This window comes from Polypterus senegalus, chromosome 8 (genome assembly GCF_016835505.1).
Source record: "Polypterus senegalus isolate Bchr_013 chromosome 8, ASM1683550v1, whole genome shotgun sequence".
Lineage (NCBI taxonomy): Eukaryota > Metazoa > Chordata > Cladistia > Polypteriformes > Polypteridae > Polypterus > Polypterus senegalus.
The window spans coordinates 186681903-186698518 of record NC_053161.1 but is presented as its reverse complement, the minus strand read 5'-3'; the positions used below and the strand labels follow the sequence as shown (position 1 = coordinate 186698518).

At 41.2% G+C, this 16616-nt stretch overlaps 1 long non-coding RNA gene across 1 annotated transcript; it reads right to left on the bottom strand.

The window, feature by feature from the left end:
- Window positions 1-16280, bottom strand: LOC120534514. The gene is made up of 2 exons (XR_005634769.1): window positions 16240-16280; window positions 1-94 (listed from the first exon to the last, which is right to left on the bottom strand). It is a non-coding gene; the product is annotated as an uncharacterized LOC120534514 (long non-coding RNA).
- Window positions 16281-16616: the final 336 nt, after the last annotated feature.

Sequence of the window (16616 nt, the reverse complement as noted above, 5' to 3'; positions counted from 1 at the left end):
GCTCAGGTTCAGTTCAGTTAGTCGTGTGTGTGGAGAAGAAAGAGCTGAGGAGAGAGCTGAGCAACATCTGGAGGTGATACCACAATGAGACAGGCTGTGGAGAACAAGAGAGAGAAGTGAGGACAGAGGAGAGTGAATACGAGACTACATCGAGGTTCAAATGGCTTCAGGCTCCTGCAGGTCTCGATCTTTATCGTTTCTTAAACAGTAAATGGTTTTGCTTTGACTTATTGTTCTATCTAGTCAAAAAAAAAAAAAACTGAGTGGGCCCATTCATCTTAGTGTGAGTCTCCATTTTTTTCTGATGAGTATGCCATTGACTCGCCTGTCCATTAAATCCATCAGTAATTGTTTTTTAGTTATAAGCTTTTAAAAAGTGGTGCTGTTAAAACTTGTGCATAAAACTGAATGAAGCTCCTGAATGCCCCTCTCCAGTTTTCCTACGGCCGTGTTCACTTTCTTTGTGGTCTGTTCCGTATATTGTTGTAACTGTACCCGGTTCTCAGTTTTAGAGTAGTCCCACCACTGGTGCAGAGAAGAGAAATTCTGTCTTGTGCAATTCATTCAATCCCGTAAATAACCAAAATATTTGATGTAATGTGGGTCTTTCAGCAGTTTGGTATTTAAGTACCAGTAAGACTTGGCAGAATATGAAAACAGAGCATAAGTTTGAAGGGACACAAGCGGGTGATAAGTAAAGCTGGTCAGAAGAATGGAGCAGTTAACAATGAGGTTCCTATGATGTTTCTAAATGTAAAGCCTGTCAAGTCTGGCCATAGACAGCAGCCCTGCAGAGATCTTGCCTCAGACCAGGATGCAATACTCTCCAAATATCATTAAAAATATTCCTGGTGACCCCCAACAATAGTGCCTTGACAGACCCCTAGTGCCGCTCCAGTCCATTCCTGTCCAGCTGCACATTCTCAGTACAGTTAAAGTCGCCCCCCCCAAACACCAGCTCCTCATCTCACACTGCACCAGCACATCACGTAAGGTATAAAAGCAATGGATTCTGTCTGTCCCTGCATTAGGTGGTACACATTGACAAACACCTACTTCATCTCTCCATTGTGGGCTTCTACCTTTAGTAGCCTTCCTTGAATTAATTCGGTAAACTCAACCGAGCCCGGCACAAAACTTTTAGAAAATCCCACACTAAGATTAGAGGCATGAGTTAGAAATGCCACCCCTGCCCACTGCCTGTGCCATTCTGACTGGTTAGTAGCTTCAATGTGCATTTCATGAAGAAAAGCAATGTTGATCTTTTTTGAGTTCAATACTCAAATAATGCAGTTCTTTTCAGTGAATCTCTACAACCATTCAGATCTAAAGTGCTCCGAAAATTTAAAGGCGTTTGTAACAAGAATGTAAGTTTAATGTCACTGTGCTCTGTACAAGAAATTATTTTATAAATTCACTCACATGTGCAGGCCAAAGTTAGTTCATAGGGGCTGTCAGCATTTAGAAACTGCTAGTCTAGCATTTGGAGAGAGAAGGGGACAACTGCGAAAATAGGCATTGTACTATTTCTGTATGTTAGAGATGAAATTGAATCGTTTCCTTTCCTGGTTTAGAAACCAAAGAAGGGCCTACACGTGGAGAAACCAGTATAAAAAGGCTTGAACAGCAGCCAAACACTTTGAAGCCGACAGATGGGTGATATCGTCATCCATCCTGAAATGCCTTCCAACACAGCAACGGAATATGGCAGACTGTATACATCAAGATCCCACCTTGGTATTGTCTTGCTATGGCTTCCCGTCTGTAATGCTGCGTAAATCGCCAGTAAAGAAAGCTAAGTTATTTTCTCTTATGTGATTTTTGTACCGCTGTATCACTATGGGAGGGATACATCCTTTTAATATCATATCTCTATATTTTTCGGTTACTTAAAACACCACAATTATAAAAGAACTTATTCCATTTAGGGAGCTATATCGCCCCCTAAAGGAAACAGCATTGGGCAAGAAAAAAAGAGTAGCTGATACAGTTGTTTGTGCCTTACTGACCTCTTAACGCTGTCTGCCTGTTTACATACTTCTGAGCTCTTCTCTTTACTGCTTTGAAGTCAGCTGCTGCCTTAGCTCCCCACAAAGTAATCACTGTTTGTGTTACCTTTAAATATTCATCGCTACAACGCCGGTTATTCACTTACTGAGATGCCGATGTCAGCTAGTGCTGCTTACTTTCCTGCCTCTCCAACACTAGTTTGAATACAAATAATAAGTACAAGTTACTTCTCCAAATGCTCCCCATAACTCTCATCTTCTTAAGCTCCTGTGCAAGCAAAAAAAATACAAAAAACCCTTAAAGGGAAAAAAGCTTTAAAAATTCCTGTATGGCTACTTACCAGCAACCAAACATAAAGTTCTGATTAACTCTCACACATCAGAACACAAAACTCTCAGTCACTTCTTCTCCATTCCCAAGGATGACATCAGCACATCTGTACATCTCAGTCTCAGCAATACACCTAGTCCACTTGTTATGTAATGTCGCGTAACAACACATGTCGGTGGTACAGAGCTGACAACATTGTGACACTTAATGACCTCTCCACTGGTGTGACAACAGATCACGTGTGACACCCAGGCCCTCCAGTTCTTTAGAGTCTGTTAAACCATTGAGCTCACAGTCAGCAGTTGGCTCTTTGGGCTCACAGACCATGCTCTTTATTCACAAGGATTACTTTTGGTAAATTTCAGACACATCATGTGACATTAATGTCAAATAGTAAGGACTGAAATGATTTGTACAATTTCCATCAAAACTCAGCGTTATGCTTATAACATCTTGCCTGAAGAAGGGGCCTGGGTTGCCTTGAAAGCTTGCATATTGTGATCTTTTTAGTTAGCCAATAAAAGGTATCATTTTGCTTGGCTTTTCTCTATGCTTATAAAAAAAACACAAACAAAAAAATAAATAAATAAATAAAATATATCGTGTTTTGCTACTAGCTAAATTTACTCCAGTCACACAAGAAGAAATAAATTTAGTCCAACTGGAGACCTTTTCCTGCATTAATTCTGAATGCATCTGCCTGCCATTTACTTTACCATTTGATTATTGTGCACATCTCTCAGATTCAAATGTCTGCTCTGATTCATTTATTTGTTCAGCACAGAACATGACATTTGCTGTCAGCTCAGTTTATTTTTCATATTCAGCCGACTAGTCAGTTTATTCATTAGCTAGTCAGTCAGTTAATTAGTCAAGCAGTAACTTTAATCAGCAACTTCTGGGTTTTAGCCATCTGTTCGAGAGCAGAAAGTTTGTCGAGGTTGGTTTCTCTTGAGATTTGTTACTTGGGCATTGATATACTTATTTCTATAAAGTTATTAGTATTAAGTTTATTTTACTGAATATCTTTCTTTATTGAAGTATACTGATCAGCCCATGTCTTTCTTTGTTTGCTTGCTTACTGATTAGTTTTAATCTGTTTAATCGAGTCTCGCAGCTGGGTCAATCCTTACTTAAAGAGACTTAAGGTGTCATCACACAAGCGTCAGCCCTCAAGTGCAGCCCTACTGTGTAAAGACTGAGAATCTACCTGTGAGATATCACTGAACAAGGACACCAGAAAAGGAAGCAGACATTCATATTTCACAAAGGCACAGTTTTAATCTTTTAATTTTCTTCCTCAGCGTATGTCTACAATACACTCCTGTTGTTCACACTAAACGATTCTCTCACACCTATAGCAAAAGAGGAAGAAAATATGACAACCTTCATATGCTTCATTAAGCCACATCTTCAGACACCCTCTTCTTTGGTTTGTGGAATTGTCAGTCTGTAGTCAACAAAGTAGACTTTATCTCAGCTTTCACCTCCCAGAGGTATCTGCAAGCACTTCCATCCTGTTTCAACTTTACCCATACTGCCGTTCCAAGTATCCTTGTGTCAAAGAATTGGAGATCCACCCTGGGTAATGTATGCAACTACATAAATATTTGAGTACAATGCAGTTACTGTCACATATACAATTAATAATAACAGTGTTGTTATTTATCACCCATCAGTTTTGCTCAAGAACGTCCTCAATGAGCTGGATGGACTGCTCTCTTCCCTCCCAGATGACAGCAGCCCACCTCAAAACATCAAGGACCTGAACATCCACCTGGAAAGTCATCTTGCTGCAAATTTTCTTGCTCTTCTTTCCTCTTTCAACATAACACACCAATTCACCAACTAAATAGGCCAGCAGCCTGCTCAACGTTGTCCTGTCACACAACTGCACTCTCACAAATGCAACTGTCAGTCCTCTACATATCTGACCACTTTTTCATTCAGTTCTTCCTACTTCTTCCCTCTTCCCCACTGAATTCTTCTGCCATCACATCTGCTCCATCTCTCCCACCAGCTTCTCTTCCCTGGTCTCTTCCTGATGATTTCTCCATTCTCAATACCACAGACTCGATGTGCTCAACTCTGTCATCCTGTCTTGATAATGTCTGCTCTCTCCATTCCAGTCCTGCATGTGAACGACCCTTCAGCCCCTGGCTTTTTGAAGCACTTCTGAGTCAACTGACTGAGCTGAGGACAGCTGAAGGAGATGGAGGAAGTTAAAGGCTCAGGCAGACTTGAATAAGTATAATCCCTTCTATCATCCTTCTTTTCTGTCACCACTAATGCTAAGGTACATTTCTATTAGACAAGAATTAACAACACTACCGATACACGCTTTCTGTTCTGCATTTTCACTTTCCTTCTTAACCCTCCACCACCTCCTTCTCTAATCTCTTTGACTGGGTCAGTGAGTGGCTGATATCAGCGATCAGTTCTCATCCTCACTGCCAGTCATCATTCCTCCTGCCAAGCATCACCCAACATTCTCCACATTCTCTCCACTCTCTGTTGCTGATGTTTCCAACATCCTCTCCTGTCACCCCACTACCTGTCCATTCAGTCCCATCCCCTCACATCTCCTTCAGGCTATCTCTCACGCACTCATTTCTGAAATTACACACATCATTAACATCTCACTCAGCTCAAGTACCTTTCCTATGATGTTCAGACCTGCTCTGATATCCCCACTTCGCAAAAAGCAACACTCAATCTGTCTTAAGTTAGCCATTTCAGGCCTGTCTCTCTCCTTTCCTTTCCTTCTAAAACACTTGACCATGCTGTGTGTCTAACCAAGACTTTTCTTTCCTTGTTTGCTTGATCCCAACCAGTTCAGCTTCAAAAGTAACCGCTCTACTGATTGTGGTTGACCAGCTTTGGTTAGCTAGAGCTGGCAACATGTTATCAGTCCTGATCCTTCTAGAACTCTACTCTGCCTTTGACACGTCAAACCCAAGATCCTTTGCACTACTCTCTCTAAACTTGGCACCACCAGGACTGCTCTCAGATGGATTGAGTCCTACAACTTGAGCAGATCCCACCATCTGTCCTGGTAAGGAAAGGAGAGAAGTCAAAGGTGCATGAGACATGCACAGTGCTGTGTTCTGATACCCTAAACTAATACTTAGTTGGAGGTTGTTTAGATTTTATTAAAGCATTTAGTTTTTTTTGGTAAAAGTCTATCAGTTTGGCACATTTGGACTTCATGATTTCTGCCCACTCCTTCATATTTATCAAATTCAGAGGGCATTACAGGCCTGTCTCTCTCATTTCCTTCTCTTCCAAAACACTAGACCATGCTATGTGTCTAACCAACTCTCTTCATTCCTTGTTTACTTGATCCCAACCAGTCTGAATTCAAAAGTAACCACTCTACTGAGACAGATCTACTGATTGTGCTCTGTGGGTTTCTGACATATTGTTAATGAATCCTTTTTCGTTTGACTAGCTTCATAGCTCTTGACTTGCGATGAACAACTTTTGTAACCTGTTCTGCTACACCTGCTTTAAAAAGTCTATAGACAGATGTTACTCAATTATGTTGACCTCCTTAGTAAGTCGCTTTGGATAAAAGTATCTGTCAAGCAAATAAATGCAAATGTTAACATCACATCATCCACAAACAAGGTGTGCCAAGAAAGAATGTGCCACCAGAGCAAGAGTGCAACACAACAAGAAGATTTTATAAATATATATAAACATGCTGGCCTGGTGGTCTTGTGTTTAGATTGAAGTGCTGTAGGATCAGTAAAACTGCAGTCATTTGGATGTGAGCTTTCTGAATTGTAGCTGCCGGCTGCAATGATATCGATATGATATGATATGATATGATATCGATATTGTAACGGTGTCAGCTGGGATGATGTCAGTGCTGAGCCAGCAGCAGGATAAGCTGTGCCAGTCAAAGGAGATCTGATAAAAAGGCTGAGTCGGCCACAGTGGCATGATCTCCATCCTAGTAACTACAGCAAGTCGTCTATCTAAGGAGATTAAGCTACCAAAAGGAGCAAAGAAATGAACAAAAGTCTAATGGGCCGTCACTGGTGAGTGCCAGGTGGCACTAGAACATACAGACAAGGACTTACATGTCAAGAACAAACTTCGCGAGGACACGGCAAACATAACAACAAAGGAGACATGTGAATGCAAACTGAAAGAGTTTGTCACTCAGCCATGTGCACAGAATTGTCCCAAAACTTATCTCATTTCTTCATTTTGACCTCTCTGCTCCTTTACTCCAGGTTTTCCTCTGCCTTTTTCTAGTCCTCCCAGTTCTTTGTCTTTGCCCAGTCGTCTGAGGTCAGGCTTGAACCCGAGTTTGTCCTTATTGTACTTAGCAGTTTTTTTGTGATAATGCCTACTTGTCCGTTTCAAAGACATTGAAATATGTTGACTCAAAGCTGTCCTGTGACTCCTCTGTGGCCTCTCTGATCCACGTGCTCTTAAGTGGCTTGTGGTGGCCTTGGTTGCCCACTGGTGGCACACACCCTTGAAACTGAGTCGTCAATAGTTATGTCCAAAGATGAGCTGAACAATAAGAACACAAATGAGCAAAAGGAGGTACATGAGTGCTTAATGGTTTCTTTGTACAACAAAACAAAACCTAAATAAAATGCAGTTCTTCTTCAATAAATAAAATAACAAATAAATATTCCTCAATACAAACATTGTTATTTGGTGGCAGTCAATATCACAGCAAATAGTCAATAAATAAGCCATAGAAAAAAATGAGGGAAAAATCACTAGAGGATCAGTCCACTAACAGCAACAAGAGCTTCGGTGTCACCTTAAGATAGATAGATAGATAGATAGATAGATAGATAGATAGATAGATAGATAGATAGATAGATAGATAGATAGATAGATAGATAGATAGATACTTTATTAATCCCAAGGGGAAATTCACATAATCCAGCAGCAGTATACTGATACAAAGAAACAATATTAAATTAAATAATAATAAAAATGAAAAAATAAAAAAAATAAAAATAAAAAAGCAGACAATAACTTTGAGTAATGTTAGCATTTACTCCCCCGGGTAGAATTGAAGAGTCGCATAGTGTGGGGGAGGAACGATCTCCTCAGTCTGTCAGTGGAGCAGGACGGTGACAAAAGTCTGTCACTGAAGCTACTCCTCTGTCTGGAGATGACACAGTTCAGTGGATGCAGTGGATTCTTCATGATTGACAGGAGTTTGCTTAGTGCCCGTCGCTCTGCCACAGATGTTAAACTGTCCAACTTTAATCCTACAATGGAGCCTGCCTTCTTAACAAGTTTGTCCAGGCGTGAGGCGTCTTTCATCTTTATGCTGCCATGCCAGCACACCACCGCATAGAAGACAGCACTCGCCACAACCGTCTGGTAGAACATCTGCAGCATCTTATTGCAGATGTTGAAGGATGCCAACCTTCTCAGAAAGTATAGTCGGCTCTGACCTTTCTTACACAGAGCATCAGTATTGGCAGTCCAGTCCAATTTGTCATCCAGCTGCACTCCCAGATATTTAAAGGTCTGCACCCTCTGCCCACAGTCACCTCTGATGATCACGGGGTCCATGAGGGGCCTGGACCTCCTAAAATCAACCACCAGCTCCTTGGTTTTGCTGGTGTTAAGATGTAAGTGGTTTGAGTTGCACCATTTAACAAAGTCTTTGATTAGCTTCCTGTACTCCTCCTCCTGCCCAGTCCTGATGCAGCCCTCAATAGCAGTGTCATCAGCGAACTTTTGCACGTGACCGGACTTCGAGTCGTATTGGAAGTCTGATGTATGTTGGCTGAACAGGACCGGAGAAAGTACATTCCCCTGCGGCGCTCCTGTGTTGCTGACCACAATGTCAGACCTGCAGTTCCCAAGACGCACATATTGAGGTCTGTCTGTAAGATAGTCCACAATCCATGCCACCAGGTGTGAGTCTACTCCCATCTCAGTCAGCTTGTCTCTAAGGAGCAGAGGTTGGATGGTGTTGAAGGCACTAGAGAAGTCCAAAAACATAATTCTTACAGCACCACTGCCTCTGTCCAAGTGGGAGAGGGATCAGTGTAGCATATAGATGATGGCATCCTCCGCTCCCACCTTCTCCTGGTATGCGAACTGCAGAGGGTTGAGGGCGTGGTGGACCTGTGGCCTCAGGTGGTGAAGCAGCAGCCGCTCCATGGTCTTCATCAGATGTGACGTCAGAGCAACAGGCCGGAAGTAATTCAGCTCACTAGGACGTGATACCTTTGGGACAGGGTTGATACAAGATGTTTTCCAAAGCCTCGGGACTATCCCCTGTTCCAGGCTCAGGTTGAAGATGCGCTGTAGAGGACTCCCCAAGTTCCAACGCACAGGCCTTCAGCAGTCGTGGCGATACACCATCTGGACCCGCTGCTTTGCTGGCACGAAGTCTTCTCAAACTTTCTAAAACTGACATCTCATCTGCTTACCATTTAAAGTCTCCTCATGAAGAAGAGAGACTGTCAGTAAGGACACTCATCCTTCACATCAGCTTTTGCCCCAGCCACCTTAGCTGGTCACCACTGAGGCCACCCAAACTCAGCACATGTCCCATCACCATCTCATGGCTTTCAGCAGTGTACCTTGTGAGTCCTTCTTCTTTCTCTTACCACCATACCTCAGGCCTTCAGAAGAAGCCCACTTGGTGCAGTTGGTCACTCTTGCTCCTTGGGCACTCACCAAGTTTTGTCTTTACCCCTTGAGTGCCATGTGCTCACTCCTCTCAGCACCACTTCTTGACCTCTTGCCTCTTACCCTCTGCTTCAGCTCAGCCACAATTCTCCATTTACTTTATTTCTCATTTAACCTCCATCTCCATCTTTTCATTTTTCTTTCCTATTCAGTTTTGTTCTTGACTATCCTGCTCAGGTTCATTTTAAATTCACTGGAGTGCAGGTGTCTAATTACAGACCCCAGAACACTAATGATGACACTGGCTGAACCACACGTGTCTGCAGGTGTAAAGTGCGCTCCGCTAATTCACCACCAACACTCCAGGGCTGCTCTGCTCCCCCACACTACCTCATCCACCTACGCCCCTCTGAGTCTGCCATTTTAATTTAAAAACCAGCACACGACCACTGACCCTGACATGTGTCACCACACAGCTTTGTGTTTAGTAGTAAAGAGAATCACACAGTGACCAGAGTGACCAGTGGGACACATGATTAGTGTGACAGGTGTCCTTAGTGACGTCAAATTATTCACATCTCCATTTTGCCATTTGATTGTCAGCTGGCATTGAGGAAGACCCTGACTGACTGAAATGACAAAAGAAGGATTTGTGAGGCAGAGGGTCTGGACCTGTGATGACATCAGTGAAGACCATGTGTGTGTAAAAATATCAAAAAGGTGCTATATACTGGACACTATTGAGAAAGTCATGTGACAGCCTACACTGATCATGTGGTGAGATTCTTGTTTTAATGTCTCACAAGAGACACAAGTGTGAGTTACAAACACAAGAGGGCGCCACTCCTCACACTGGAGTATCTCACTGACACGCCCACTGAGTTCACCTTCCCAGAATCCTCTCAGTGTCTCTGGACGTCTACTGCCCATGATGTGTGTGTCCACCTGTCGGTCACTAAGCCCACTGACAGATATATGTCGATGTCCTGTGTAGACTTGGGGGTCATGTCTTGTAGAAAAATGTCGGCCTGTTCAGTCCACTTGGCTATAATGGCGGTCACTTCCTGTGTCTCCCACCTTACTGTCCACACTGCCTTCAGTCCTAATCCTCTCTTCCCTGTGACCTTCTCTTTCTGTGTATGGCTGGCTGGTCATTTCTACTGCTGCTGTCCACCATTCCTCCTGTTCCTCTGTCTCCTTATCCTCTGCATTGTCCTCCTCTTTTATTTGTCATTTTCTTCATTCTGTTCATCTCCTTCTCTTGTCTCTCCTTATCTTTTCAATTCTATTCTCCTTGTCTTTATCTGTCACTTCAGTCCAGCTCTAGCTGTCCACTCCTCTTTGTCTTCTGTCACTTTAGTTGGCTCTTCTCCTCACACTGACTGTGTTTCTCCTCCTTATTCTATTTTAGTGATTTTTAACAAACTTTAGTGAGGACATCAGAGAAGTGAAAAGGGGAAAGTGACAGTGGAGGACAGGAACAAGTACGAGATTAAAATAAAGAATGGACAGCATGGGCTTGTGGAACAAGAAATAAAACAACAGTCTGGGCAGAAAGGATGAGGAGGGTGACCAGTGTGGTGGAGGGGCTCAGGGTCACAATGCTGTCTTTATGAATTGAATTATTAGGGTTGGTCTCGTCCGATGCGAGAGATGGACGTCTGAAGTGGACCGCTAGCAGCGGTGTTATTTTTCATATTATTTGCTTATTATCCTGAGATATCCTGTATCTATTCAACCCAAGGAGACTGCTACATTATATATGTAAGCATACATAAACATGGCCAGCTAGAAAGGGTGTCAGAAAGAATTGAAAACTAAAGCTGCACCCAAGCTAAGATCAGCAAGCCCTAGGTCAAGATATGGCCTTTCAGAGAGAGACCTGGATCAGCTAGGCGAAAGTACAGACTCTTCGGGACCAAGGTCCGCTACATCGTCTCCGGCTGAGAGTGAAAAGGGGAGCGAATGTATGATCGTGAATGCAGATCTCAATAGCTCGCTGATCAGAGAACACCTGAAACTGGAAAAGGCCTTACAGTCTGTGATCTCAATTACTCCATGCGAGCCGGGAATAGCGGAGACACCGGCTACAGTAGAGCCTGTTGCTTCACCTATGGTACAAGAAAGCACAATTGAAATGTCTAAACTGCAGGTGATGTTCGCTGAACTAATACAAGATATAAAGAAAACCGAGAAGGCAAATGAAAAAGCAAAGGCACATGAGAGACTGAAACAGGAATTGAAACAGGAGTTGCAACAAGCAAACGAAACGCAGGGGCTGATGCTGCAACAGGCAAATGAAAGGCTGCGACAAGAAATCCAAGTGGAGATGCGACAGATGCTGGGTAAAATTGAAACGCTTACTGATCAATTGGAGGATCTCAAGGAGACATTCACGACTAGGATTGAATTAGCCGAAAATTTAGCTACCAGTGCTGAAGAAAAAGCAGAAAATGTCAGCTCCGAATGCAAAAAACTCCGAGACAGACTGGCTGCTTTGGAAGATGGAAGTAGAAGGTATAATGTCAGAATTGAAGGTCTGCCTGAGAATCGAAAGTTCAAACCCTGTGAAATTCGCAGCTGAACTTTTTTCTTAAATAATCGGGGATGACTTTAAAGCAGAATCTGAGATAGCAGAGGCTTACAGCGTACGCGCATCAAACACCATTAGACCCAGACCCAGATCTTTTATAGTTCGTTTTGAACGATTATCATTTAAGCTAGAGGTGATGGCACTCCTCAGAAACAAGGAAGATATTATATATGAAAATAACCACATTCGTATCTTCCCTGACTTCTCTCCAGCAACAGCTACTAAACGCAGCCTTCTACAACATTAAACAGCGGCTATGGCAAGCCAACGTCAAATACAGCCTCTTGTATCCGGCAAAACTGAAAGTGGAATGGCAGGGTCAATTCTATGTCTTCGCTAGCAAGGAAGAAGCAGAAAAGGAATTAAGAAAGCTGATCCCGGGACTATTCTGATACATAATAGTGAGTCATGGCGGTTAATGATAAAGCAAGGATTAATAATCTACTGTCTGATCTATTTGTTTTAAAATACGGGTTTTATCAGCATATTTTCTCATATATTCTCATTATTACTTAGTATTAGTAGGGCACTATCTGTTTATGTTTTATTGTGCTTAATTACTTTTTCTTTTTCTTTCTTTTTTTTTTCTAATTATTTCATCTCTACCCTAAACGAGACTGTTCAATATCATACCCTTGGTTTATTGTTATTGCTATTACTGCATTAAGACTTGTTATGCTTATTCTGGACACATTTTAACACCATCACCCGGTTTATTATCTGGGTGTATCATCTTAATGCACTAAAATTGCTGAAGACTATATATATATTTTAAGTGCAAAATTCTTTTTTTTTTTTTTTTAAAGACTATATTGGTAATAGATATCTCTATCTTTTAACCCTGAAAGCGCTGCATTGGGGCTTGTTTTGCTTTGGACGTGCTCTGTCTCTGGGTATGTCAGAGGACTGGGACTGTGTGAAGTGGGTTTTAGCCTCACTTGGGGAGGCAAAAAGTGAGGGTGGGGGTTAAGCGGGGGAGAGAAAGAGAGCAGGCTTGATCTATACCTAATCTATCATCTCAATCTTTATAATTATAACTACCAACGTAATAATAAGCTGCATGGCAACAACTCTAGGGAAATAGGAAATTAAGGCAAACTATCTCACTTCCAGTTAAGACTATAAAATGACATCAAAAACTCAGAATCAGTGTCTCCATGATGGGACAGTTAACTTCGTAAGCTGGAATGTTAAAGGCCTGAATCACGAATTAAAGAGAAAGAAAGTACTCTCTCACCTAACAGGTCTAAATGCTAAAATAGTATTTTTACAGGAAACCCACTTACTAAGCAAGGATCAGTTCCGCTGCAAAAGACTGGACTGGCCAAATGTTCCATTCTAGTTTTACAAAGAAAACTAGAGGGTGGGAATTCTCATACATAGAACAGTACCATTTGTAGCATCAGATGTAGTATTGGATCCTGAAGGGAGATATGTAATGGTCATGGGAGACTTATCTAACTGTAAAATGATTTTGATAAATGTTTATGCACCTAATGTTGATGATAAGGAATTTATACAAAATTTATTTGCATCCATTCCCAATCTGAACACTCATAAAGTTATAATGGCTGGGGACTTTAATTGTGTTCTAAATCCACTTTTAGATAGGACTTCCTCCACAGGGGAAGCATCTAACACCGCAAAGATAATTACAAAGTTTATAACTGATCACAACTTATCAGACCCTGGAGGTTTTAAACCCAAATTCAAGAACATATTCTTTCTACTCACCAGTACATCATTGCTACTCAAGGATTGATTACTTCTTTATAGACAATAACTTCTTGCCTAAGATTAAATCTTGCAAATACGATGCTATTGTTATTTCTGACCATGCACCTATGATCTTGGAGCTGAAATTACTAAGCCCCATACACTCACCCGCAGATGGCGCCTCAACCCGCTTCTATTAGCTGACGAGAATTGTACGAATTTATATCCAAACAAATCAAATTCTTTCTAGAGACAAATACATCCCCGAGATCTCTGCAGGAATACTCTGGGAAACTCTTAAGGCCTTCTTAAGAGGACAGATTATCTCATATCTTTCCCACAGAAATAAATCCAAAGCCAAGAAAGTAGCAGAGATAAAAAGCAGAATTACTAAAATAGATGAAGAACACGCCAGACTACCAAGCGAGACTCTACATAGGAGGAGGCAGGCTCTACATTCAGAATTAAACCTCTTGACAACTAAAGAAACTGAACAACTAATTTACAAATCCAGACATCATTATTATGAACATGGAGAGAAAGCTAATAAGCTTTTAGCTCAACAAATTCACAAGCAAGAAGTGCGCAACGCAATGTCGGTAATGACTAACACGAACGGAGATAAAATCATCAAACACAAAAATATAATGCACACTTTCAGAGACTACTATAAATCCCTATATACTACTGAGTTTAAAGAAGACAATACACAACCTAATGCATTTCTGGATACATTACAGATACCACAAATTGACACTTTTAGTGGGGAGGAACTTGATAAACCTCTGGCGTTATCATGGATTAAATTACTGTATACTAACCCAGAAGCTTCAGTTTGCATCAATAACATTTGCTCAGACTACTTTAAACTAGAACGTGGCACTAGACAAGGATGCCCCTTGTCACCGCTGCTGTTTGCATTGCCATTGAACCACTGGCAATACATTGTCGAAATACTGATCAGATAAAGGGGATTAGCAGAGAAGGACTGGAACAGAAAATCTCATTATATGCAGATGACATGGTACTGTATATATCAGACCCAGAAAATTCTGTGCCTGCAGTCTTAACAGAACTCACAGAATTTCAAAAGCTCTCTGGTCTCAGAATTAATCTGAATAAAAGTGTACTCTTTCCAGTGAATTCTCAAGCATATAATATTAGATTAGACACCCTACCTTTTATCATTGCAGAACAGTTTAAATACCTCGGGGTAAACATCACAAGTAAACATAAACTTCTATATCAACAAAATTTCGTCGTCTGCATGGAAAAAATTAAACAAGACTTGCATAGATGGTCAACCCTTCATCTCACACTAGCTGGAAGAATTAACACTGTTAAGATGAATATTCTTCCTAAGCTCCTTTTGTATTTCAAAACATCCCAATATACATCAATAAATCATTTTTAAGCAATTAGATTCAACAATAACCTCATTTATTTGGAATTCAAAACATCCACTCATCAAAAGAGCGACCTTACAAAGACAAAAGGCAGAAGGCGGCATGGCTCTACCTAACTTCCAGTTTTATTACTGGGCGGCAAATATACAGGCTATAAGAACCTGGACACAAATAGAAGAACATATACAGCCATGGACCGCAATAGAAGTAAAATCCTGCAGTACTTCTTTGTATTCCTTGCTTTGTGCTCCAATAAACACACGTTATCGGCAATACACTAATAACCCAATTGTGCTCCACTCATTTAGAATCTGGAACCAATGTAGAAAGCATTTTAAGACGGAGAAGCTTCTATCTGTGGTACCTCTGCAAGAGAACCACCTCTTTCAACCTTCACAGACATATGCAGTTTTTAATATCTGGAAAAATTTGGAATTAACTTGCTTAGAGATCTTTATATAGACAACGTCTTTGCATCCTATGAACAATTACATTCCAAATTTAACATTCCAGCTGCACATTTCTTTCACTATCTTCAAATCAGGAACTTTGTTAAACAGAACCTTCCAGATTTTCCTTATCTTGCACCCTCATCCATGCTAGAAAAAATATTGCTCAATCTCAAGGACTTAGACACCATCTCTACAATATATAAAATCATTTTACAATCCCTCCCTTTCAAAGATCCAAGAGGACACTGGGAAAAAGATCTCTCAATTCATATATCAGAAAAGGAGGGGAAAGTAGCAATGCAGAGAATTCACTCGAGCTCCATATGCGCAAAGCATACAATTATACAACTCAAAATTATACATCGAGCACATCTGTCTCGACTAAAACTCTTCAAAATGTTTCCAGGACATGATCCAACCTGCGAACGTTGCAACCAAGCCCCAGCCTCACTGGGTCACATGTTCTGGGCCTGCACCAAATTAACATTATTCTGGACAAAAATTTTTAATTACTTCTCAGACAGCTTTGGACTCACAATCCCTCCTAACCCATTAACAGCTGTGTTTGGGGTTCTTCCAGATGTGTTTAAAGTGGAGAAAGACAAACAAATTGTGATTGCATTCACTACACTGTTGGCACGCAGACTTATTCTGATAAACTGGAAGAACCCAAACTCTCCTCTTTTAAGTCAGTGGGAAACTGATGTGTTATATTATTTGAAATTGGAAAAAATCAAATACTGAGTTAGAGGATCTGTACAGACGTTTTTCAAAACATGGCAGGATCTAATCAGTAATATTTTAAAATAAGTTCATGAAGCACAGAGAATTTATTAATTTAGGTATGTTTACAAGCCTTAAATTTTATACCGTTTGGCTTGCTCTCTCAGGGGTGGGGATCGATCTGTTCTTTAATCAATTTTTCTTTTTGTAAAAATTTGATTGCTTTGTATGGATTGCAATAAAATTAATAAAAAAAAATGAATTTAATTATTAAAGGGAAGTCAGAGCCATAATGTGGTGAGAACTAAAATTCATGAGACACACACACACACACACTATCTCTCTCTCACACACACACACAGACTTGTTGTTCACTTACTTCAGTTTCTCTAATTTGCAGTTTTCACTCCTCAGCCCTTCACACAGCTGATCCACTCCTGAATCCTCCATGTGGTTCCAGCTCAGGTTCAGTTCAGTCAGACATGAGTGTTGAGCAGAAAGAGCTGAGGAGAGAGCTGAGCAACATCTGGAGGTGAGACCACAACGATATAGGCTGTGGAGAAGAAGAGAGAGAAGTGAGGACATGAGGAGAGACAGACAGACAGACAGAAGGACAAACAACACAAAGGTTCAATGGTCACTTGTATTCTGAATTGTCACTGAAGTGCAGTGTGAACACGAGACCACTGCCATTCTTATAAAGTAAGGCGCTATATACCTGACAGGGTCTCCTGCCTTCACGCTGGACTGACTGGT